This window comes from Ixodes scapularis, unplaced genomic scaffold, assembly GCF_016920785.2.
Source record: "Ixodes scapularis isolate PalLabHiFi unplaced genomic scaffold, ASM1692078v2 PGA_scaffold2__306_contigs__length_199485367, whole genome shotgun sequence".
NCBI classification, from domain to species: Eukaryota; Metazoa; Arthropoda; class Arachnida; order Ixodida; family Ixodidae; genus Ixodes; species Ixodes scapularis.
The window spans coordinates 170,993,623-171,017,020 of NW_024609857.1; the positions used below are offsets into that span (position 1 = coordinate 170,993,623).

The 23,398-nt window shown below is 44.3% G+C and overlaps 2 long non-coding RNA genes across 2 annotated transcripts; one reads left to right on the plus strand and one right to left on the minus strand.

Annotated features, from left to right (window-relative positions):
• The first annotated feature begins 4,783 nt into the window (after positions 1-4,783).
• On the plus strand, positions 4,784-8,655 carry LOC121048458. Its single transcript, XR_005798973.2, has 2 exons — positions 4,784-6,147; positions 7,145-8,655. It is a non-coding gene; the product is annotated as an uncharacterized LOC121048458 (long non-coding RNA).
• Positions 8,650-23,398, minus strand: LOC115327206. Its single transcript, XR_005717829.3, has 4 exons — positions 22,934-23,398; positions 16,917-19,762; positions 10,952-11,086; positions 8,650-8,757 (listed from the first exon to the last, which is right to left on the minus strand). It is a non-coding gene; the product is annotated as an uncharacterized LOC115327206 (long non-coding RNA).

Here is a 23,398-nt window from a genome sequence, read left to right on the forward strand (position 1 = left end):
ATACCCCCGAATTCGAGCAAAAAAAGTTAACTCCGAAAACACTGAACAAGATCAGCGTTTTCGGTTTTTATTATTTTTTTTTTTGAATTCGGCATACATTTATTGGTTTTTATTTCGAAATCCAATATTTGGTTTTTATCAGTTAATATACGCCATAAAATTTATCTTTTTTCTTTTTCAGTGAAATGTATTCTATTACACTTGTTCTTTTATAAGCACTCAGCGATGGATACAGTTGTAGACAGGTCAAAAAAGCATGTGTTTAGGTCAGTAAGTTCCTTGAAAGTTCGAAAATCCAAAAAATAGGTAATTATGTCAGGAATATAACAAGATAGATTAAAAAAAGAGTATACCATTTGTGAAAGTAACATGTATAGAAGGGGTCAGTTTTTGGTTGGTATGAAAGGAAGGGAGGTAGCATGTGTCATTGGTTCAGTTTGAGATGTCGTTGATGGAGTGGAGAGGAAGTGTGCCGACCTTTGGAGAGGAGGGTTGTTGTGTATATATAAGAGCGGAGGTGTTCAAATAAACTAGAAGCTGTGTTTGAGACTTGTTGTTGTTTTGTCCGTTTTTTTATTTTTCCGTGTTTCCGGTTTACGATGGAAGTTCTTCACCAGCTGGCCTGTGCTTTTACCCTTTTTATGTATAGAAGGCAGTTTTAAACTCTGACAGAGTTTGAAACTGCCTCTATGCATTGGGAAGTTCTGAAACATTTTTGATAAGAAACTATTCAAATCACTTCTTAAAATCGCAGTGAACTTGGCACACGAGGACCGGTCCCCAAGGAGAACAGAAATTTAACTCAGAAGGCGAGCCCGAGTACTGCACCTTGATGTCTGTGTTTACAGTTAGATCCTCCCCTGACTAAACGCAAGTGGACCCCAATAATAAGCAACCAGCCCCATAAAACATTTGCAATGAGTTAACAACCCCCACTCCCTGCACGTACACACCCACACACAAAAAAATATAGCTGCACAATTAGATCTAAAATACTGACCCCTACCTAAACCTATAATGTTCATTGGCTGCTTCCAAGTTAGACATGTGTGTCCTCTGTGGTTCCAAGGAGTGGTCACAACCCAGCTTTGTTTTATGCTATGAATTAATTCATTCGCTGATGTTTCAGTACCTCTTCTCAACCGAGGCAACATGGTCAACCTCGACAAGCTGGCTACTGACCAGTACCACGTGTGCCGTGTCCGCGGCATCCAGCGTCTTGCATTTGCGCTCGGCAAGGCACTCGCAAAACTTTATGGTAATTCTATCTTTGGTGGGTGCTGTGCCCCATTCTAACCTTTCGAAGTCCACAGGTGTTTAAGATGTGGAGCCTGTGGCCAGTGGGGAGGTGTATGTCTCCAATTTGCCAGACCCTAGCAGTAGCTAAGTTACCGCCGAATTCACAAACCTCATTTCAATTGAGGCGCCCCTCCACTTCCTCAAGGAAGGTGTGAGGGCCGGTGCTGGGGGGGGGGGGGGGGGGGGGGGGGCCAGTCGCGACGACAAATAGGCGGCCTAGGCTGCTTAGCCGTCCTCGCGATTGGCCAGTGCCGTCCCTCGTGCCTTAATTGAGGAATTGGGGGGGTGCCTCAATTGGAATAAAGGTTTGTGAATTCGGCAGTTAGTGTCTCTTTTCCCCTATGTGCAATCCCAGCCATTATGAGCTAGAATGAAGAGCTTTCCTACAAGAACTTTCTAATCCGTTATTTCAAAGTTTGTTTATTTCTAAAGAGCATCTCAGTGCCTGCATTTTGATGTGTCATAATACTCTACTCTAAGATCTCAAAAGGTACTCCACCCCTATTTTTGGCTTGATTTGCTTTACTTTTTAAACACCGAAAGATAGACTACTTCTAGTAATAGTAGTGTTGGGATCAGTGATGGCCTCGACACCAATGCGGCTAGTTAGCTGTGGTGGGATACAAGTGAATGTTGCTGATTGGGAAGTGCATATCTCGGGATTTTATGGTATGTGCCAAATAGCTTTAAAAATGAAGGGATCTGCAGAGATGCTTGAAAAATCGTCACTTTTCTCGTGGTAAGGAACGAATTCAGGGCCATAGAAGAACTGCAACAAATTGTGTAGTTGGGCTAGTTGGTTGGTCATTTTGAAATGGTATCTGTCTGCTTCTTTTTATGTTTACTTACTGTACCATGCAGAAGTAAAATTTTCAGTCGTAAGTGAGCGCTGTGCCTGTGTTCTCTTCATCTTTTTCAGCCATAGGGGGGCTCACACACCATTGGTTGGGTGGCTTGCAAACCATGTCGCTGATTTCCATTGTTGATGTGCACTTTTTCCCATAAAAAGAAACAAAATCAATCAAAGCATCAAGCAAAAAGTTCAGTGCCTAATTATGAATGCTACAAACAGAATATTTGGAAGCCTTTTTCAGCTTGGGCCATTCTAGATGGTTCAGTAATATAGATAACATTGATAGCATATCAAGTGCCCATCTCCCACTTTTTTGCAATGATCTCCGGATTTGTAGAGGTGCCTGAGCGTTACTTTACGACATATTTTAGGGTTGTACAAATATTCTAAAATTCAGAATATTGAAGCGAATGACGCCGTATTCTACTCGCACTTTGAATTGGTGAGGAGTATTCGGCAACTTCAAATATTTTCAAAGTATTTCTTCACTGCTATACACTGCCGCAACGCACCGGTGTATAGCGGTGAAGCGTGATGCATGCGTGGCGGAGCAAAGCACTGAAACTTTTGTGATCACGATGGTGCAAAGCGGTAAAGCATGACGTGCCTGGTGCAGCATGAATGCTGCAGTATCAAGGAGTGTGGAAGGGGCGCAAGGGAAAGGTTGGTTCCATAGCACCTTTTGAAGGTTGCTAGGATTCCTTGTCACCAGAAGATTCGAGAACACTTGTTTGTAAAGGTTGAGTCAAGGTGTCGGATAATGCATTATCCGGCAATACAATTGGGGCCTCCATGTAACAGGCCAGCATTTCACCATGTTGCTCTTGTCGCCCAGGGGCAGGGCCACATTACCCATATTTAACTGCTCAAATGAATAGGGCCCTCTGTGAGGGTATCCCCCCCTGACAGGGGGCGTGTTCCAAACCTTACTTGACTGGATCCCAGCTACTCCTGCGGGTCATATCACGTGACATTTCAAGCTGAGCAACGCCAGACGCAAAAAGGTTTTCGAACACCAAGGTATGAAACTGTTACTCTAGAGTGAGATTGGGTAAATTTCGGAACACGACCAGGTTGATCACAACCGCTGACCATTGCTGAATCAATGGCAGCTGGCGTTGGCACGAGAGCACTCGACACAGAACACGCACAGTGGTCTGTGTTAACCGTTGCGTACAGCGTACATAAATTTTTTTTCTGCGTCTACCCTTCGCCGGAATACTCTGCAGGCTTGATTTGAAACAGTGATATGGTATTCATGCCCATGCGACTCCAAGACTCGTGGTGGTCAGCCCGAGCGGATGCTATGAAGCTCTGTTCGCTCAAGAAATTAGGGTTGCCTTGAGGGTCTGAAGGTTAGGAAGAACTAGCAGAGACATGGGTTATGGTTGAAGACTATGGGTATGACTGCAACAGTCGTAGCTTAATTCAGGGATAGAGTGTTGCAATGCTTCAATGCCATCAGAACGCAACATAATCAGACGCTCACATTGAATGAAGCTGTAAACCTGACGAAATCATTGAGTGATTATGTATCCGGTCTAAGGAAAAGATTCAGTGAAATGAAACAGGCAGCGAAGGAAACATCGGTAACTACGTACAAAGCAACAATCATAAGAAAGCAAACCGATCGGCACAAATGGCAACCTTCACCCTCAAGATGCCTCACTGAACTTGCACTGTCATACCAATATTGGCATGATTGACAACCTTCCGCATTCACTTAAAACTCGTTTCACTGCTCACAGCAAAGTCTGCCTACAGTTTACTTTTTATTGCCGACTGCGGCACACTTTCGTTGAAACAGTGGTGATTCCAGGCAATGGATAAATCTGGTCTGTCGGACGATTTCCCCGATGAACTAGAACAGTTCCTTTTATTTTCCGAAAAGGAAGGCTTCTGTGAGAAACATTCCAAAACTGTAGTCTGAGAAAAGCTTCAAGGCTCATTTCTAGGTGTTCATGTACCCATTCTAGATTTTTATTTTTTTATGTTTACAAACTGCAGGGGTGAACAATCTCTTTGTAGGCCCAGATTGACATAACACAAACTTCGATCAATGATGGCCAATGACCGCCTCAGTGAATTGTCCTTGCGGAGTGTGCAGATGGATAGTTTCCGTTGGGTCGAAGTCCAAAAGTTTATAATCACGATTTGAACGAAAGATTCAGAAGATCCCGTGAAAGGTAGACATGATAGCAGCTTCCTTGTAAATTGTAAATAATGCTGAAGACAACGGTTGTGCAAATATTCATAACTTTTAAATATTGAAGCGAATAATGCCGTAATCGACTCATACTTTGAATCGAATAGGACTATTCGGTAATTTTGAATATTTTCGAAGTCTGAAAATAGGTCTGCAAAATATTGAGCCTCCCCCCCCACCTCCCGCAAAAATTAAGATGCTTTGCCATAGTGCTGTCGTGTAAAGTGTGAAGCTTCATGCAAGCATGTCTGGTGAACCGGTGGAGCTTTGTGCGAGCGCGCAGTGCAAAGCAAAGAAGCTTGGCATCCCCGACCGAGCTCGAGGGCTACGCCGTGGAGGGATACTTGGTTGATATGATAATCTTATGTTAAATTGTCTAAAGGAAACTGGCTTTGTAGTATCACAGAAGCCGCCGTCTTGCCATTTTACAAAGTATCTCCTCATGATCTTTTAGCTTGTTCTCAACTGGTGTCAGCTGCTTGTGCAAGCTGATGAAGCATTTGGAGAAGATAACTATTTCGGTAGTTGGGACGATGACATGGCAAGCCCAGTTGAAAATGTAACGAGATACATTATTCCCTTGAATGTTGTGAGACCAGGAATATATTTTCACGTGTATTTCGATGCTGAAATTCAAGTACTAACCCACAATCTGGTGTCCTGTATATTGTTACAAAGGGAATGGAAGACCTACATATCATAGGTAAACTGGGCTTGTGTTGCTGTACCGGTTCCTTGACCACCGTTATGGTTCTCTCTAAGAGTAGCCTGAGGCAGTTGTGTTCAGTCCCCAGAATATCAAGTAGAGTCACTGCCTGCACTTTGATGGTCTCACACAGTCCATTCATGAGCGTGCATTGTTCTTACCATGTGAGACAACGCCATCAATTTTCTGGCAATGAAATGAACTCACTAGTATTCCTCTTGCCATTGCAGATTTTTCAAGTGTAACTAGCCCCCCATAATGAGCTGAAGTAGGGTGGTAGATTGGGATAGTTGGTGAGAGCGAAACTAATCATGATGGAAAACAACATCTCTTACAAAACAAAGTGAAAAAAAAAAATCTTTATTCATAAATTGGAGTTTAGCACTGCCTCATTGTAAGGCTCTATCCCTCTGATTGCCAGCTGCCTGGTTGGCATGGGTGTATGTGTTAATGTAATAAGACTAAAATGCTTCCTTTTCATAAAATAAACTACACTTGAAGGTCATCCATTGTTTTGTTGTGTTAGTGCCTTTACTTCATCCTTGTGTCTGAGGCTGCTTTCCAGTATTTTTATTCCATAATAATCATTTTTAACTGACTCTGTGTGCCTTCCTGGCCACAGACAAGCCACCCCCAACAACCAATACCTTAACAGTGCATATGTACTGTATTGTCGGAAGGGGAATTTGGACAGGACATTTTCACCTGTGCCAATGCCAGCGAGCACCTTTCCCTGCAATACAGCGGTGTCTTTCGGTGAAGCAAACCTATGCTGATCTGCGAGAGTATGAGAGTGTGCTTCATTGCGAAGTCATTAAGCTCTCAATTTAACTTAAAGAAAAAATGGGAATATATATACTCAATTGATCAAGCTATCTACGTTGCGAAAATAATTTTAAATATGCTAAACGCAATTTTGTTTCGAAATCGGGGAACCAAAGCACGGTAACGAGAGTATGTTTACAAACATTCCGGCGCCATGTTGTAACGGTTCTCCGTCGATTTTTTCCTTGCGTTCTAAGTTTTGATGACGCCTTTCCCCGCTGTTATCTTCGTCGTCGCACCTACAGCCCTCAGAGATGGGTAAGTAGATCCGTGTACCGCGAATGCAGTGAGCATGTAACATCTACATGTGTGTAGGCGTTGTAAAATAACATCTACTCCGTGGTATGGAACTACAGTCTCAAGAAGCCGAATGGTTGGGCATTCCGCGCGTACAGGCCTCGGAGCTCGAGATAGCATCTGCGTCGTGTGCAAGGAACATGGTTATTCGAAACGTTCAATTGAAACTGAAGATAGCGAAGATCTCTGTTACCTCGATACGGCTACGTGAAAGTGCTTCGCTTATCACGTTGGTCGAGTGCGGGAGGTGCGCTGAGACTGACCGAGTTGGGCGCCTATTAGGACGCAGACGAGTTGAACATGATCACTGTTCTTTTTCAGTTACTTAGGTACGACGGGAGACAGACGTTTAAGCGTTCCGACACGTTATTCCCGGTGCCTACCGTGTTTTCAACCTGATTGACGCGTGAGACGTAGCAATACTTTTAATCAATTTCCAAGGCGATCAGAAAGCTCCAGTGCAACAGCTCCACGTTGGACGACACCTCAGCGAGCTGAAAGTCTGTGAAAACGACCGTATTTTTTTTTTTGTTTGTTTCGTTTGAAAGGCCTCCAGCGTCTGCGGGGAAAGTGTCACAACATGTCGTCTGGGTTCAAACAAATACTCTTCAAACAAATCGTTGCTAAGGGCGTTGCTATGGGCTAATGCATGGAGGCTCCACATGAGGCTAGATTTTTGCTTACAAGTCAATAATTTTTTGTAAGCAATCTAACTTCTTGATATCTAATTATGATGTTCTTGTCGTCTCTGTGTCGTATTGCAACGAGGAAAACCATTTCTAAAGTATGACACTCCGCTTTGCTTTGATAGCAGACGACACAATACATTTGCTGCCCTAACTCTGTTGCAGCGGGCGTCTTCATTGAATTGCTTCTGTAAACCAGTAACAAAAACAAGTGCATCATCATGACCGTAAAAACCTCCGCAATGTGCCTTTTTTTTTTTTTCCTTGTGAAGAATATAGCTTTGTTCGGAGGGGCGAAAATGCCGTAAAATCAACCTACCTCATGCAAATCAGTTACGACGACGACCCGAGGTGCATTACCGGCGTAGTGCAGGCCACCATGAGAAACAAATTTTACGCCTTCGAGGTAAGTCGTTTTTATTATTATTATTGAGGCTTGTACTAAATACTAAATTAAAAAGCTAGTCCAAACAGGAGAACATATGAAGAGCACAATGAAAAGAAATCATTAAAGATGAATAAACAAAATAACCGGATAGCGTATGGACACAGGCATACTTCTGAACGCCGTTTTACCATAAAAATATTAAGGCGCATTCACACTTTTGCGACCTCTTAAAACTGGGTTTCTTGAAACCTCTCACGAGAGGACACATTCGCGCCATCTATTGGGTAGCAGTGTAAACTTGACAGTCCGGCATATTTTCTATTTGTCGCGCATTATCCTTTCTTTCTTGGCTCGAAAAGTTTTGTCAACGTTATAAACAAGCCTTTCTGATAGACCGACACGCTGTTTACAAACAAGCCCGCATTTGCCCACACCAGGTGTGGGCACTGCGCGTGCGCAGAAACTGAATTCGCGTGACTTGAAGCGTCTGCGCACGCGCAGTGCCGTCCACAGCGCCACCGCAGCTGCGGACGGCACCGCAGGTATTACGCACATTTGACCTCGGAAATACCGCAAAACCTTCGCTCTTGTTAAATGCAGTTCCAGGGCCACTGCATAGATGGCGCCAGCGTGTTCTCTCGTCCCAAGAAATTTTGAGAGGCTTTAACAAGTCTCGTCTTTCTCAGTCGTACTCGGTTGCAAGAGTGAACGGGCCTTAAGCGCCATTCACAGTCTTGTGGCCGAGTAAGACTAGACCGGCTTTTGAGCCTCTTGCGATCTCTTAGGATCGGATGCGCTACAGCGGAGCTGGTCCCAAGAGATCGCAAGAGGCTTAAAAACCGGTCTGGTCTCTCTTGGGGCCGCAAGAGTGTGAACGGGCCTTTAAGACTACCAAAAGTTTGATCTGGATTTTACTCTCACTACTACTTGCATGCAACTACTTTATCAATATTATAGTAATAAGATATAAATATACCGCCAGATTTTCAAACAATATGACCGAACAGAATATGGGTTTTACGTGCTCTTGGTTGTGTTTGGCCCTTTTTTTACATCAAGGCAACTAACCGCCAGTGCTACATGTACTCACCTTGTTTTTTTATCCAGTTCTCTCACGCTTTGGGGTCTTGCGGGAATCTGAAGAAATTGCAAGAACCTCTCTTCACGCGATTGTTACAACCAGGTATGAAGCACTCTCACATAGGGCGAGTCCGCAAAAAAAATTTGGGATCTCAACCGATCGCCTGAAGTGCTTTTCTCACAGGTGCAATGCAACCTTTTAGCAGACAATCACCTCGATCGACGACTGGACTTTCAATGAACTATATTTTGCATTGCACCCCACTATGAATTCTTATAAGTGTCTGAAGGTCATTATATTTCAAACAAATACAACTTCAGAATATAGTCTTTATTCACACGATTCCAACGATGGTGCCAGCTTGTGGCAGACGGCATACTTCTTGTGTTCGTAGTCCGCTGCAGGCATCTTGAGGACTGGAAGTTGCAGTTGTAAATATTTCAGAAACAAGCAATTATTGGCACACTTCTGTCTAAACATATAAGACATTCAAGCTTTCTGTATCTGTGAATTCTAGAAGTTTAAATCCTACTCCTGATTTTTGAACAGTCGGGTTTCCGTAGCAAAACCTAGCCACATGTATTTGTCCGCAACATCAACCCTAGCAATGGTTTGTTTGGACTCATGACGTCACAGTTACGGAGTCAATTGCTGGCGTCCATTATTTATTACTTGTTCTACAAACCCAATTTTTTAATTGTACTTTATTCGCTCAATATTTATCGTAAACATACCCAAATGAAGTGAAAATAAAACATGACTCACTAATTATTAAGATTGCTGATATGTGTTTGCAGTGAACAATTTTATGAACCTCTTACAAATATAAGGTAATCCAGGTCGCCAGGCTCGATCTAAAATGGACTGTAAAAATCGACGCCTGCACGTAGCAATCTAAACTTTTCGTCAAAGGTGTATTCCACAGGTCAGTTTTTTCTTGGAAAATTACAAAGCATAGCCAAGAAATTTGCTAGGGTCTACGGCAGGCAGTGGCACAGACGACAGGGGTCCAGTAGGGGGTGTTTGGTGTTCGTGTTGACAGATGGCGCTACTTCCTCATAGCGACGGCTCGCGACCACCACGGTTTATTAAAATTAAAAACCTTTTTAAAATGTACTTTCGGTTAAAAAATTAATGCCGATAATAAAAGCAAAACTTAAAGTAAAAGGGAAAAAAATGCGTCTGCATAACGACTGTGCTTTTGCTGTCAACGGATATTGTCTACGTGTCATCTGCTTTCTTTCACTGGTCGGCTGCACTTTCGAACGCTGCTCCAGACGCCATCTATCAATACGAACGCCAAGCACAACCCGCTAGTGGACTTGGTCGTCTGGGTCGCTGCCCGCCGTAGACCCTGGCAAGTTTCTTGGCCTTATTTTTTGTACAAAGAGAACTACGCTTTTTAATTTTACAAGAAAAATTAAAGCTGTTTACAACTCCCTGTAACGCCGAATTAGAGCGCAGCTCTTGAGGAGGAGGAGGAAGGAAGGGTACTGGGGGGGGGGGGGTCAAGTGACCTCGGGTGGCGGGGGGTCACGTGACCTTGGGGTGTCACCTGACGTCGGGGGAGGTCACGCGACAATGCTGATGACGTCATCAGTGACCTTCACTATTACCTTCATGAGTTACCTTTGTTACCCTCACGAGGGTCACGAGAGTTGCCCTCACAAGGTTCACGATGGTTATCCAGGTCACGTAGCCCCCCGGGGTCACGTGACCTGCGGATACCCCCCCCCCGAGGTTACGTGACCCCCCGTTGACGTCATCGCCACTGATGACGTCATCAATGACGTTACTGATGAGGTCACCGGCATCCGCATCGTCATCATCAGCGATGGTGTCATCAGTGACGTCACTGATGACGTCATCGCTGATGATGATGACAATGGGGATGCCGGTGACATCAACGGGGTATCGGCAGGTCACGTGACCCCGAGGGGGTCACGTGACCTGGATAACCATCGTGACCCTCGCGAGGTAACCCTAGTAACCTTTCTGAGGGCATCGTGACCCTTGTGAGAGTAACTATCATGACCCTCATGAGGGTCACCCTTTTGAGGGTAACTAACTCTCGTGAGGGTTACGAAGGTTAGTAACCCTCGTAGCCCTCGTGAAGGCAACCCTCGTGAGAGTAACCCTCGTAACCCTCAGGAGGGTTACGAGGGTTACTCGCGGTTACGCCGACGCCGCTCGAGCCGGGAACGGGCGCCTAAGAGCTGCGCTCTAAAAAGTGAAAGCCATTTACAACTCCCTGTAACGCCAAATCGGAGCGCAGCTCTTGAGGAGGAGGAGGGTACTGAGGGGAGGGTAGACCCCTCCTCCTCCCCTCATTCTTTAATATGCTCCGGGGGAGTCACGTGACCTCGGGGGGAGGGGGGGGGGGGTTGTTCACTGAATATGGGCAGAATATAAATATTGCATGTTCGTCTCCTGCCTTGTCCCTAGAAGTCCTCTGTACCACACACTAATTACTGTAATGCATCCATGTCCCAGTGACTTAGCAGGCTTGCGTCTATTGCGTAGCTGGTTTGGGAGATGAACCTGTCACGAATGTTCATCCCCATGGCATGAGAAAACCTTCCAATAAACTTCTTGCCCCACCAGCCTTACACTGTTCACTCGCCATGGAGATCTCCGAGGTGAGACACTAGTTCCATGCCACTAAATTGCACAGCCCTGCGGTGAACAAATCACCCTGTAGCCTTGCTGACATCTCCAAGGTCACCGGTCTCGAGGTCCAGGCACCTGCACATAATCAATAATTGCTGTAGCAAAAGGTGACAGAATCCACCAGCGGATGCTACACCACGGGCACTCACTACTAATTGCCAACACTTAAATGTACAAAACAACTCATCTTGAAGTACAGAACAGCGAGCGGAACAAACATAACTGCAAAGGAATCGCACGGCAAACAAATCCCGCAATGCATTTCGTCTGCTGGGCGTGGAAGAAAGAAAAAAAAATTGCACGGTCAGGTGCAGCCACGTGACTTCCGCCACTCACTTTCTCCTCTCGACCTCTCCATGTAATGCGGGGGTTTTGGTTTCGAGCAGTTGCGTTTTTTGGCTTTATTAATAAAAATATGTAACTCTGTAGCACAATATTAATTAAATAGTATTCAAACGCCTAACAAAAAATTGTAAAAAAAAAAAAATGGGGGGGGGGGGAGGTTGTCAGTGTGCCTTTAAAGTAAAAGAGAGTATAGGTACTGCCCATGACTGGGTAAGACAGTTAAAACAAATTCTGTACAAATTTTTTGGAGCAGTTCAGGAGCAGAACATGTACATTTTGGAGCAGCTTAGGAGCACAAAAGTCCACATTTTAAGGCAACGTAGAAACAAAATAAATAAATAAATAAATAATAATAATTTGGAGCTACGAAATTCAAAGTAAAACATGTCGCAGCAAAAACTTATTATATAAAAAAAAATTTGTAAAAAAAAAAAAAAAAAAAGTTATGGAGGTATTTTGGTGCAGTTTTGGGCAATTTAAGGGTGATTTTGGGTAAGATTGGCCGAAGGATGGCTGGTCAACATTTGCAAGTCAATTGATATTTTTATATGTCATTGCCTAATGTCCAAAGTAAATAAACATGTTTATTTTTCATCAGAAAAAGAATCTGGGCGCGCAAGAAATTTTAGATCACATAAAGGTAGACGGTCGCATTCACGCGCACTATTGGAGCAGAGATCTTTGAAACTAAATAACTAAAACAATAACATTAAGAGAAGACTAGTACTGTTTAGAAACAATCAATCAGAAACAAAGAAAATTATTTTGACATTGTTGGTGTAACCATTACAAATTATTTTGTTAAAGGGACACTCAAGTGGATTCTGATACCGTCTATTTATTGTCGTAACCTAATCTATGGGCTCTAAGCATCCTAAAAAACCCGAAATGAATTCAAGGATGGCTGATTTCCCTATCGAAAGTCCAATCAAAGATTGTGCGACGCCCCTCTTTCTGCGCCATGGCGCAGAACACCAGGGGGTGCCACCAGACTGGAAGGCAGCAGGGGAGGGCATGCGACAGCCAGTCACAAGTGACGGCTTCCCGCCGAACTAAATTTTTCGAATATGCGCGCCTTCGAAAAGTCAGTCCGCCGGGAAACCGTCACTCGTGATTTACTGTCACGTGCCCTCCCCTGCTGCCTTCCCGTCTCGTGGCACCCCCTAGTGTTCTGTGCCACAATGCAGAAAGAGAGGCGCGGAAAAATTTTTGATTGTACTTTTAATAGGGAAATTGGCCGCTCTTGAATGTGATTTCAGGTTTTTTAGGATGCTTAGAGCCTATAGATTGAGTTACAACAATAAATAGACAATCTAAAAATCCACTTGTGTGTTCCTTTAAGGTACAGGCTCCCATATTTCGCAGGCAATCGATCGAGCAGGCCTGTTTAGCATTTTTTGGAAGAAAAAGTGTATTGTCATGAATTGATATTATTAAACTTTCCAGTAACATGTACCCATAGATTGTTCTTTTATTTCAAAGGTGCCTGCTCCGATAGAATGCATGAATGCGACTGTCCACCTCAACATGAATATTGTTTTTTTTTGTGACCCCAGCTTTTTTTTTTTCTGAAGAAACATAAATGTGGGTTCATTTATTTGCAATGCCAGCCCGCCACTCGCCCTCTTGCGTATGAACAGAGAACCAGAGGAGCGGGAGCAGCGGCGGCGGCGGGAAAAACGGTGGCAGGGACTGTCGGCCTTCGTGTGTGAAGCACTTGTAACGAAAAAAGTGAGCATGTTAAAATAGGAATTCTTGTGTTCCACTTTGCAACAACAATGCACAAAAAACCGCAATGTCTAATTTCGTTAGGGACTTTTCGTACATCGCATCCGCTGCGGATTTCTAGTCTTGTGCATGGCCGCCAGCTCAATCTATGCTCAAGCTGATTGCAAACGCTCCCGCTACTAGTGCAGAGCTTCAGCATACAGTCTACAAAAAGTCTATTCTTTGCCCTAAGTAGGAAAAATCTGGTCACGCAACAGTATGTCAAGCAATACACATCAAGAATGGGTTTGCGTTTCAAGTCCGTTATAAGGAACATGACAATTTGTTTCAAGCCTCTCTTGAAAGACAGGATATGCATACTTGGTTTCAAGTAATTACAAAGGAAATAAAGAAATGCTCAAAGAATTTTAAGTGTGTCTCTGTTAGCCAGCCGTTTGTGACAAGAGCCAATGATATTAGATTAGCTCAGTTAAGGAACTGCTCATAGACGCAGTATGAACGAGCCGTACCTCCCCTCACTCACTACGACTCGCCTCTCGTCGATCAACGCGCCACACGGCTGCTATGGTAACTGCAGTGTATTTTATGGAATACATGTGTTTTGAAGCTCAGCGTCTAGATGGTGTTCCACAGCCCTCTATGGAGCACACAGTTCGTAAACGAAAATCTAGATGGCGCTTCGAACGACGGGAGGCGGACTGAAGCGAGTGAGGGGAGGTACCCCCTTCTACGAGCGTTCCACAAGTGAGGTAATCTAGTAACGTTGACAAGAGCTTAGGACGGGCAGTTTTGCCGAGGGACAGCAATGTTGCAACACACAACAAAAAATTTATGATATATTAAAATATATATTTTTTAAAGAGCAATAAATAAAACCCCTAAACATGCCAATTATGTTAATAGGCAGTTTCAGCATAGCGTTACCGCAGGCTACCGTGAGCACGGCAACGCTCCAGGCGTGAGCTGAAAATTGTTCTTGAAAGACGCAATGCGAGCTTCCGGTTGCAATGCTACACCGCACGGTAGCTTGCGGTGACAAACTTCCTATCAATAACCATACAGCCGTTTGATCCACGTGTTGCAATGCACTAAAACCTAGAAGGTGAGCAGCGAGTTGCGAGCCTGTGACACGAAGAGATCAATACTGTGAACGCTGCTCTTCCGGAGCTTGATGGTCACCGCGCACGGCTCACTTTTTAGAGCACTAATGGCCACCATTATCTTCATCGCCCTCAAAAATATGTTGCCACAAACAGTGACGTGGTTGGTGCCTAAAATGCGCTCGCAAACCACAAAGCTTCGCAAGCTGGGGTTTCTGCAACTTTTAAATATCAGTATGCTCGTTTTTCTACCACGCATCAATATCTCCGTCACCTGTAATTAAATCCTGCCCTAACTGCTTCGCATTTGTAGACAAATGAATCATTTTTAGCGCACTGACAAGCGTGAACAAGCAGGTGCATGTGAAATCCTGAAGAATCTATCTTCGTCTCTTCCGCCATCTTGGAACTACCACCGCACCACGTATAGGGCGTTGGAGTTGCAAATACCGGATATTAGGCAATGACATAAAAATATCAATTGAACTGAAATGTCGACCAGCCACCCCTTGGTTGATCTTATTTGAAATCACCCTTAATGTTTTTGGCACAATTCAGCAACAGCCGATATGTTTCAGTTCTGTAGAAATCTTCATCACATAAATTACAAATTGGCAAGGTGTATACACCGACGTGCGGCGTGTTCTGTTTACCAACACGGCAGGAAACCTGCGCATGCGCAGAAGGTATGTGGACAGAAGCGGCCGAGCTCTGTGCTTTTGCCGTTGCAGTATGGGGTGTACGTTTGTTGGTTAGGCTGCACAAGGTGCCTGAACTTCATTTGTTGTGGCATTTTGTGCCAACGAACCTCGTATGTGATGCTAGACTATTTGGGCTAGCTACCGGACCTTGAACGGCAGTGATACAGACAAACTGCATTGATGGCGTTGCACAGACAAACTGCGTTGATAACGTTACCTTTGACAATTCTAATGGGCGCTTCGACAAAAAGTTGGTGCCACTAAAATCGATGGCTCATGTCGTCATTTATATGGCGCCTTTAACAAGCTAGTCCACAACTGGCATGATTCAGTCATACAAGTCTCTTGATTTGTAAAACTCTTGCAGGAGTATGAATGCGGCATAACCCTTTGAAGGAACAACATAAATTGCTATCTTGACCTATCGTGGTATGATTTACTACAGAAGTGATCTAGATGGTGCATTAATTATATAAAAGTTTGAGCCCCCCACACTTAAGGAAACAACACTTTTTATGGGTGAATGCCTACTCCTTTCTGTGCAATATCATCAAACAGCCTTTTGGGCCACCGTGCCGTTTATTACGACTGAAAAACTGAGGGAATGGGAAGGAAGTAAACTTGGCTTATGTATTTTCTGCCTCCCTTTGCCAAAATAGACAGTGGCCTAAAATGTAATTTGGTTTTCATGCGTAAACTACAAAAAAAAAGTAGTTTTTTTTTTTCTTTTTTTTTTGTTCACTAAGGTGAGCTCTGTTCAATAATATAGCTAAAAATGGCCAATTTTATTTAAAAAAAAAAGAAATGGATCACGTGCAGGCAAGCTGACGGTTGACACCTGAAACTATGGTCAAAAAAAAGAAAAAAAAAAAACTAGAAGAGATAAAAAAAACGGGCAGGCAATGTCTCAATTATATTCCACCTGTGTGCTAAATTACATTGGTCCGAGCTGTGCACGTTATTACTTTGTACAAATATCACCAATGACGAGTCACATTCGTCAAAGACAAGTTACGGTCAAAAATTGGTTTCGGTTTGTTTTCATCCTAAAAAGTCGCCAGAAAAAAAAAAGTATTTTGAGCTTTTGCAATGTGTTTAGCCTGACAGCAGTTGTTGGCCTGGCAACATGGATTTAAAAATGGCGACACGCATGAGGAATGCTAATGGCGGTGATGGTCCCCAGAAAAAGAGCCGTTTCTTGCAGCAGTTCGGACACGCAGCGATGCTGAAGACCCCGAATTTGTCTTCAGAGTGAGTCTCACATTGCCTGTGAAGACAAGACGGCCTCAGAACGACGAGAGTGACCATGATAACGTGCTTCTGAAGACTTCAGATAAAGTAGGTCGACTCCTTTTACAAGAGGTAGAACAGGTTGCAGGGAAACGCATAGGAATCCTGCCACTGAATGTCAAGAAGGTAGTGTTTATAATATTCCTTTGGCATCTGGGTTTTCATACATAGTTTAAAGTGGATGTTATGTTAATGAGTGCATCATGGAACATAAAAGGTGTGTTCTCCTGCTGTCCCCAAATTCAGAAACTAGTACATTTACAAGTTTGCAACAGTTGTCATTCGAATTGGATGGCCACCACGGTGATAAGCCAAGCGATATCAGTTCAAACGTGTGGTAAAAGAAACTCTTAGTATTGGTTCTGCTGGAAATTGTGTAAGTGTCTTGTTGATGGTGATTCACAAGCAAGTACAAACTTTTTGACCAATGCAATTTTTTTTGTTGTCAGTTGGTTGACCTTGGTATGTGTGGAAGCGTCGAGTGCATTTCTTCTTTTGTTCGCCCTTGCTGACAGTCTGGGTGTGTGACTTGGAATAAACCTTCAGCTGTGTTCAAGACGGTGTGTGTGTGTCATCCTCTTTTTAGTATCCTTTTTCCTTCCGGTGTTTCAGGTTTTCGTCTGCAATTCACCAGCTTGCTTGTACTTTTACTCTCCTCTGAGTTATCGCTTTTTAAAAAGCTGGCAATTGAATCTCACCTAGCCCGTTACAAACTATCCCATGCACACAGGGATGACTTACATGATTATGCTTCCTGTAGCAGATCCTCATGCTTGTGGTCGCCAGTGGTCACTCCCTCTTGGCTCACAAAACAATGAAACAGTGATTATAGGCACTTATTAGCAAGAAAACCATTATATCCTAAAGCATATAAGTCATATACTAAAATAATTTGGTATGTCGTGGGAACTGCAACTTTTACATTCTTGTGCAGCAGTATGCAAAATAAGAAATAAGCATGTAACAGGCAACTTGAGGTAAAATGGTTACACATTAACTTAGAAATAACCTGTATAATTGAAATTAAATTGGCAAGCTCTGGCCATTAAAACACTTTTCCAATTAAGACCAGCTGATAACATAAGCCACCTGTTGGAGAATGGCGAGCTCGAGCACCTCTTGACATTATCCAAAGTGGAAAAAGCTGCATATTCTCGTACAGTAATATCTAAAAAAAGCGCCAGTTTCAGCGAGGGGCACGCTCATAAACGAGCATTTCGAGGCGCTATGGTTCCCCGTTAATTTAGAGACAACCGTTCTGCATCAACTAAAATAAAATTCCCAATACCTGGTTGTTAAAAAAGCATTATGATTAAGGTCAGCATATAATGTCTCGCCTAACGTAGCCTGTTGGAGGATGGCAAGAGATGCCCCTCTTGCCTTTAGCTCGAGCATCTCTTGACATTCTCCAAAGTGGAAAGAAATCCAAGCTGTCTAACACGCCATTCCTTTTTGCAAGAGGGACACTGCCCCCTTTTTGTAGTCCAATTGTCAAAACTACTGATTTGCAAAGTAGCCATGCTCTTTGAGGGCGAGCAGACATGCTCGGAACATCCACAGGGGGCTGAGCGGATGCTGCTCCTTCTGTAGGAACTCACCTGGCTACAAGGCCCTCCATGATGTGCTGCTGCTCCAAGCTGGTGGGAGGTTTGCCATGCATGGGACCAGAACCAGGGCGTTTCTTTTTGGTGGGAAAGCACCGTGGTTGTTCTTCCATCTTTTTGTTGTGGGGGACAACCCTAGGTTTTGGAGAAGTCTCATCGGGAGCAGAGTCAAGTACTTGGGCCTTGGTACGGTATTTCAACACCAGGGAGCTTGAAGAGCTTGTCAATTTCTTCCTGGAGAGGGACTTGTTCAGTCCACTCATTGCCAAACATATGTTGTCCTCTGAATTTGGTTGAGTCTTCTTCATCCCTACCTCAATACCCTGCCGAATGTCATCCAAGAGGGACTGTGGCTCATCATCTTACGTAAAGCCTGTTGCTTCACATGATGTTACTGGCATTTTTACACCTGGCTTAATGTCAACCTCCTTCACTGTCGTCACATGAAGCCCCAGGTAAGCTACAGCATGAATATGCTTGCACATTGATGTTGAAATCAGGCTGTCATTGCAAGTGCACTTGTAACTGTCGATAAAGATGTCACAGTCCTTGCAACGGAGCATGCAACTCTGGCAGGGGTCGCCCTTCACAACATGGTAGCTTCTCTCTGCCTGGGACTGAGACTTTACAAGCCAGCCATTGCCATTTTGCAGCTGCTCTACATCTGATGCTGGAATTTTCATCCTCTCCTGGTGCCTCCGAAAAAGGGCTGCATCATGCCAATCAGTTTTTCCTTTTACGAGCGACTCGAGACGCTTGTAGAGGCGGTACTGGGTCAGTTCGAAGAGGGTCATCAACAGCTTGTCGAGCCTCTGATTGTGAGTTCCATGCAGGTAATGTGACTTCAGGTCCTTGTACGTTGCCTCCAAGTGGTTGGTAGTATTAAAAGGAATGCCCTTTCTGAAGCAGAGCGCCCACTGTTCTGCTCTGCCACCATGGTATTGCCCAAAGTACTGAACAAACTCCTGTACTTGTTGAATTAGTTTTGGGTCAGCCTCTCCACTTACAGTAGTTTCTGACAGAGGAAGCCCGTCAAAGCTCGTTGGAATTGACCCTCATCTTTGCAATTTCTCAGCGCCCACAACTCGTTGCAAAGACAGTCACGGGTTTGCTTATATCTTGGACCGACTGCAACTTCAGAGCCCAGTTGTGGCTTACATGCCAGGAGCAGAGCATCCAATGTTGGGCACAGCCCATCACTTCCTCCCATGCATTACCTTTATGGCCTTGAGGAGCGTTTCATAGTCTTGGTGCCTAGTTACATTGAGATCAAATATGTGCATGGCATGCCTGACTGATCTTCTGCAACTGTCATGAGTCTTCATTTGCAGATTGTGGCCATTTGTATTATGAGTAGAGTCAATGCACAGGAACTTGGGGCCAAGCCAAGCTTTGTGAGGAGTTCTTTCTGAGGGACAGTCATCAGGGCAAGCTCAAAGCTCTCTTTGTTTTCCTTCTTCCATGTCAGTACAGGACTGGGGAATCTGACTTTGTTCAGTTCCTCCACTGATTCTTGTGCCGTAGCTCTTTCGTCAGAATTTCATGCTCGACGGAGATGTTGCCAATGTCTTTCATTGAGAGCAAATGTAGCCTGCTCACCTCACTGCCAGGGGAAGAATGTGCGTCTACCAGAACTTTACGGGCGGGGATGCCTTGCTTTAGTTTATCAGCTAAAGCCTCCTTCTCAGTCGTAAAGAGGCGCTGGTGCTTCAGTTCCTTCAGGTGGCCGTAGTGTTCTGCCTGGTACTCTACTGTCACCTTGCCATCTTTCTCTGTTGCTTGAATTGTGGCTAAGCATTGCACATTAGTCTTACAAGTGCCCTGGGCTCTCAGTTGTCGTTTACCTCTTGCTCTGAAATGATCCAGAGCGGTGGCAGCAGCAATACATTTTCAGGACACCCTCATCTCGTCCCTTGGGCCCGTCGTGAAGAACGAAGTGAACGTGCTCTCTGCCTTCCTCAGCCTCCCTCCAGTCACTGAATTCTGGCAGGCAGAGAAGAAAGAAAGCTTAAAATGAAATGGCCTGAATTAAGAGTGGTATGTCAGTCACATCATATATTCCCCTGCTTTAAAACATCTTCATGTTTGTTTCACTAAATGTACATCCCGATCAGACTTTTAGCTGTAGCATGCGGTCCATGGTTTTTTCGTGCTCTTAATGCCCACATAGTAGGTGCACTCCAAAACACTACGGTCTCCAAGAACAAGTTCACTGCACTCCACATGTGGGGTGTTTGCAAGTGCACCTGCTATGCAAGTGACGGGAAAACAAAACAAAAAATGTTTTGCACATTCATAAGTTCAATGCAAGTGCGCACTACAACGGAGAGGGAGCACAAGTTTCATTGGCTCCGTGTCGACCGCGCATCTTTCACAGAACATATTAAATCTTCGGTTAACCAAACACTACGAATTTTATTCGCGAATCGAATTATCCTAGAGCTTACTATTCAATTTGTATTCAAATATTAAAGTATTCATACACCCCTAGAAAAGAGTCAAGTCCCATCATAGTGGCAGTCACAAGAGCAGCTGAAAAACCCCAGTATGTTGGTACCATGTAAACTGTAGACGCGAGATATATGCTTACCGTAAAATTCTGAGATGCCCCGGCCCCGAAAGGTAAGCCACCCCAGTTTTTGGCTTCATTTGCTTTTTTTCTTTTAGTTAGCTATGGCGGGATATAATGTGTCTAGTTATAGTGTCGAGTTAGCTATGGCGGGACATAATGAACCGTTGCCGACTGGCAAATAGAGCCATTATTGCTTCACACTGCAAGTGAGCACACTCCTTATTTTGAGCCAATTTTTTATTGATTTTAGGTGGGCTATCTCTCGGGATATTAGGGTAACACTATGACCCCTCTGCTCCACTCCCCAGGTAGCCATATTCCCATCATACATATCTGTGGCAACAGCCAAAGCCGCTACAATCAGGTGGGCCAGGTTTGTGCTGAAGCTTATGTCCTATCCACAAGCTTTAGCGTCGGTGCACGAGAACATGCACTAGCTGAAGGAATAAAAATTTACATTAGATTTTGTATTAGAAAGGGCTCAGACGTTCATTCAACTCTTTCTTGACCTACCATACCGTAACATAACGAGGAAGTATGTTACCGCACAAACAATTCAGTGCTAAATCAATTGCATGTGGTAAAATCCTCCTCCAGGACGTTATAAGGTAGGTATATATGCTGGAAGTATGGCTATTCCCATACACAGGTGTGCTTTAGGAGGCGATCCTGTTGATGTCCTGATGTGAAAGTCGTGTTTGTAAAGTAACATGGCTTAACATGGCTTAAAGAAAGCTGAAGTGGTTCCTAAAAATATAGTTGGAGGTGAATTCTTGCCTGGTTTTACCCCATGAATTCAAATATGACAATTATTTGGTGAAAAATTATTGGCAAATGCAAGATATCCATGTTTCCCATTCACCAATTACGACGTCAAATATAGGTTTTCGGCTACACTGCGTCAGAGCCGTTTATGGGGAGAGTTTGGTCAGTCTATGATCTCGCCGCCGTAACGCCCTCCTCCCAAGTGAGCCAATCAGCACACGGCGCAGAGCGAGAGGCATGAGCGCATGCATGTGAACTCCCGGCTGCTCCCAGCTGAGCGGGGAGGGCCGCCATTTTCGTTCATTCTCCCAGCGGAATGCATGGGATCGGCATCTATATCACGATTATTTCCTTTTATATCGCTGTCTCTGGCAAGAAAATGATATACTGTTATTCCTCAGTGGGTTAAAAAGCTAATAAATGAAGTTTTCTCACCGTAAGGCCACAAACGTTTATTCAGGCGAAGAAGAAGTTGGCCCGTAGCAGACGACGCATAGCCTCAGCAGTGCTCTTCTCTGAGCAGTCTCCGACAGCGTTGCGGAAAAATGGCGGTCTCCTCTCTGCTCCCTTCTTTCTCTCTCGCTCCTTTGGCACTCTCTTCCTTTCATTTAATTTTCTCCTTTTCGGCGCCTTCGTTGCCACACCCACTGGCCAAACTCTCTCAATATACGGCTCTGCACAGCGCATGCCACTCCATAAGGGGTCCCTTTCATTTTATTGAAACTCGCTTCGTAAAAGTATGTTTCGTGGACAACTTTTCATGAACACGCGTTTCGTAGACACAATCGTTTCATTGATGCTTGTTATGCGAATTGCACGCTGTAGGGACATTTCATCTTGCATGTATCACTGGGGTACGCATTAACCCACCCACCCACCTGCCTGACTGCGTTCACGCAGCTTCGCAGCGGCTCATTACAAAAATGTTAACCCACCTTACCGACACTGCACGAGACTGTCGCGGCGACAGTCTCATGCAGCTTATTACAGAAAAAAAGCTAATCTGAGCTGTCGATGAAACATTGTGTGTCGCTGAAATGTCATGCAATGAACTGATTGCCAACTCTCCGGGAGCACGCTGAGCGTGCATAGCCTTGATTAGTGCAGTTGGTGTGCAAACTTTTTGAGGACCGTGCACCTGCAGAACAAAAGAGCTCTGTATACGACGTCACAAACTACCACTTTGAAAGCACTTTTCAGAAGGGAACGAAAGAATAAACTCGTACCGCACAGCAAGTTTTAGGCATCTCGAAAACAATTTGCACAAAAGACGAGAGAGGGACAGGACAAGTGCTACTATCGAAAAGAGTGCAACATTTTGAGATTCAAAGAAAGGCAATGTAGCATTTTGATGCTCCAGAAAGATGAACGAGCCCCCTAAAAGAAAAAAAAGGAAAGAAAGAAAATTAACAGACCAACTTTCTTCTCGTACTTCTCTAAACACGCATTTAACAGTCAGCCGATACTAGATGGTAACGCTCGTTGCGTTTCTGTTCTTATCCTCTTATTTTGCAATGTTTTCGAGATGATCAAACTAGCCCAACAATACTTTTGATTAATTTAACATATGCTGGGATTTCATGTGCCAGCTCGTGCTAATAGAGGAACGAGTGTATTTTATCCCTCTGTGCAATCGTCACCATTGGTGCGGATGCAAATTTGTTGTAATGAATTGTCGTCTCTTTTCAGATTTTTTTAGTCTTTAAACAAGAGCTTGAATTATATCTTTTCTGCTATAGGCCCACACCGTGTTTTGTAACAGTGGTAGACATTATGATCGATTTTTCTTTTGTACAAAAGTAAGCGAGTGCACTTACCTTTCAACAAATTGAACTTTAACTCCTCACGCCTCGCGACGAACCCGTGTTTCGCTTTAAAGTAGCGCAGCAAGTCCCCAATGGAACGCAAAAGCCGTTGGACACAGATCGCATGCAAGGCGGCAGCGGACAGTGTGATCCAGCTCGTGTCAGCGTCCCGTCAATGCCGTCAACCTCCTTTAGGTTCCTCTTTAAGTTGTAGATTTTCTTGAAGCACCTGTCACAAATCATGCACTTGTACTTATCTGGGTCGGCGTTATGCCAGTTATGCCGCTAGCATTCACAAAAGCAACAGAGCAACCACATCCGAAGTTCAAACTGAGAACCGTTGAAAACAGCGAGGCCAGGGCGGCGCCAGCGTGCGAGTCATACGTGACGCTATCATCATCATCACCACCACCCGAACGGATTCCCTACGGGCGGTTTTCCCTACGCTGGCGTTGTCCCCAGATCTAGGCACGGGCA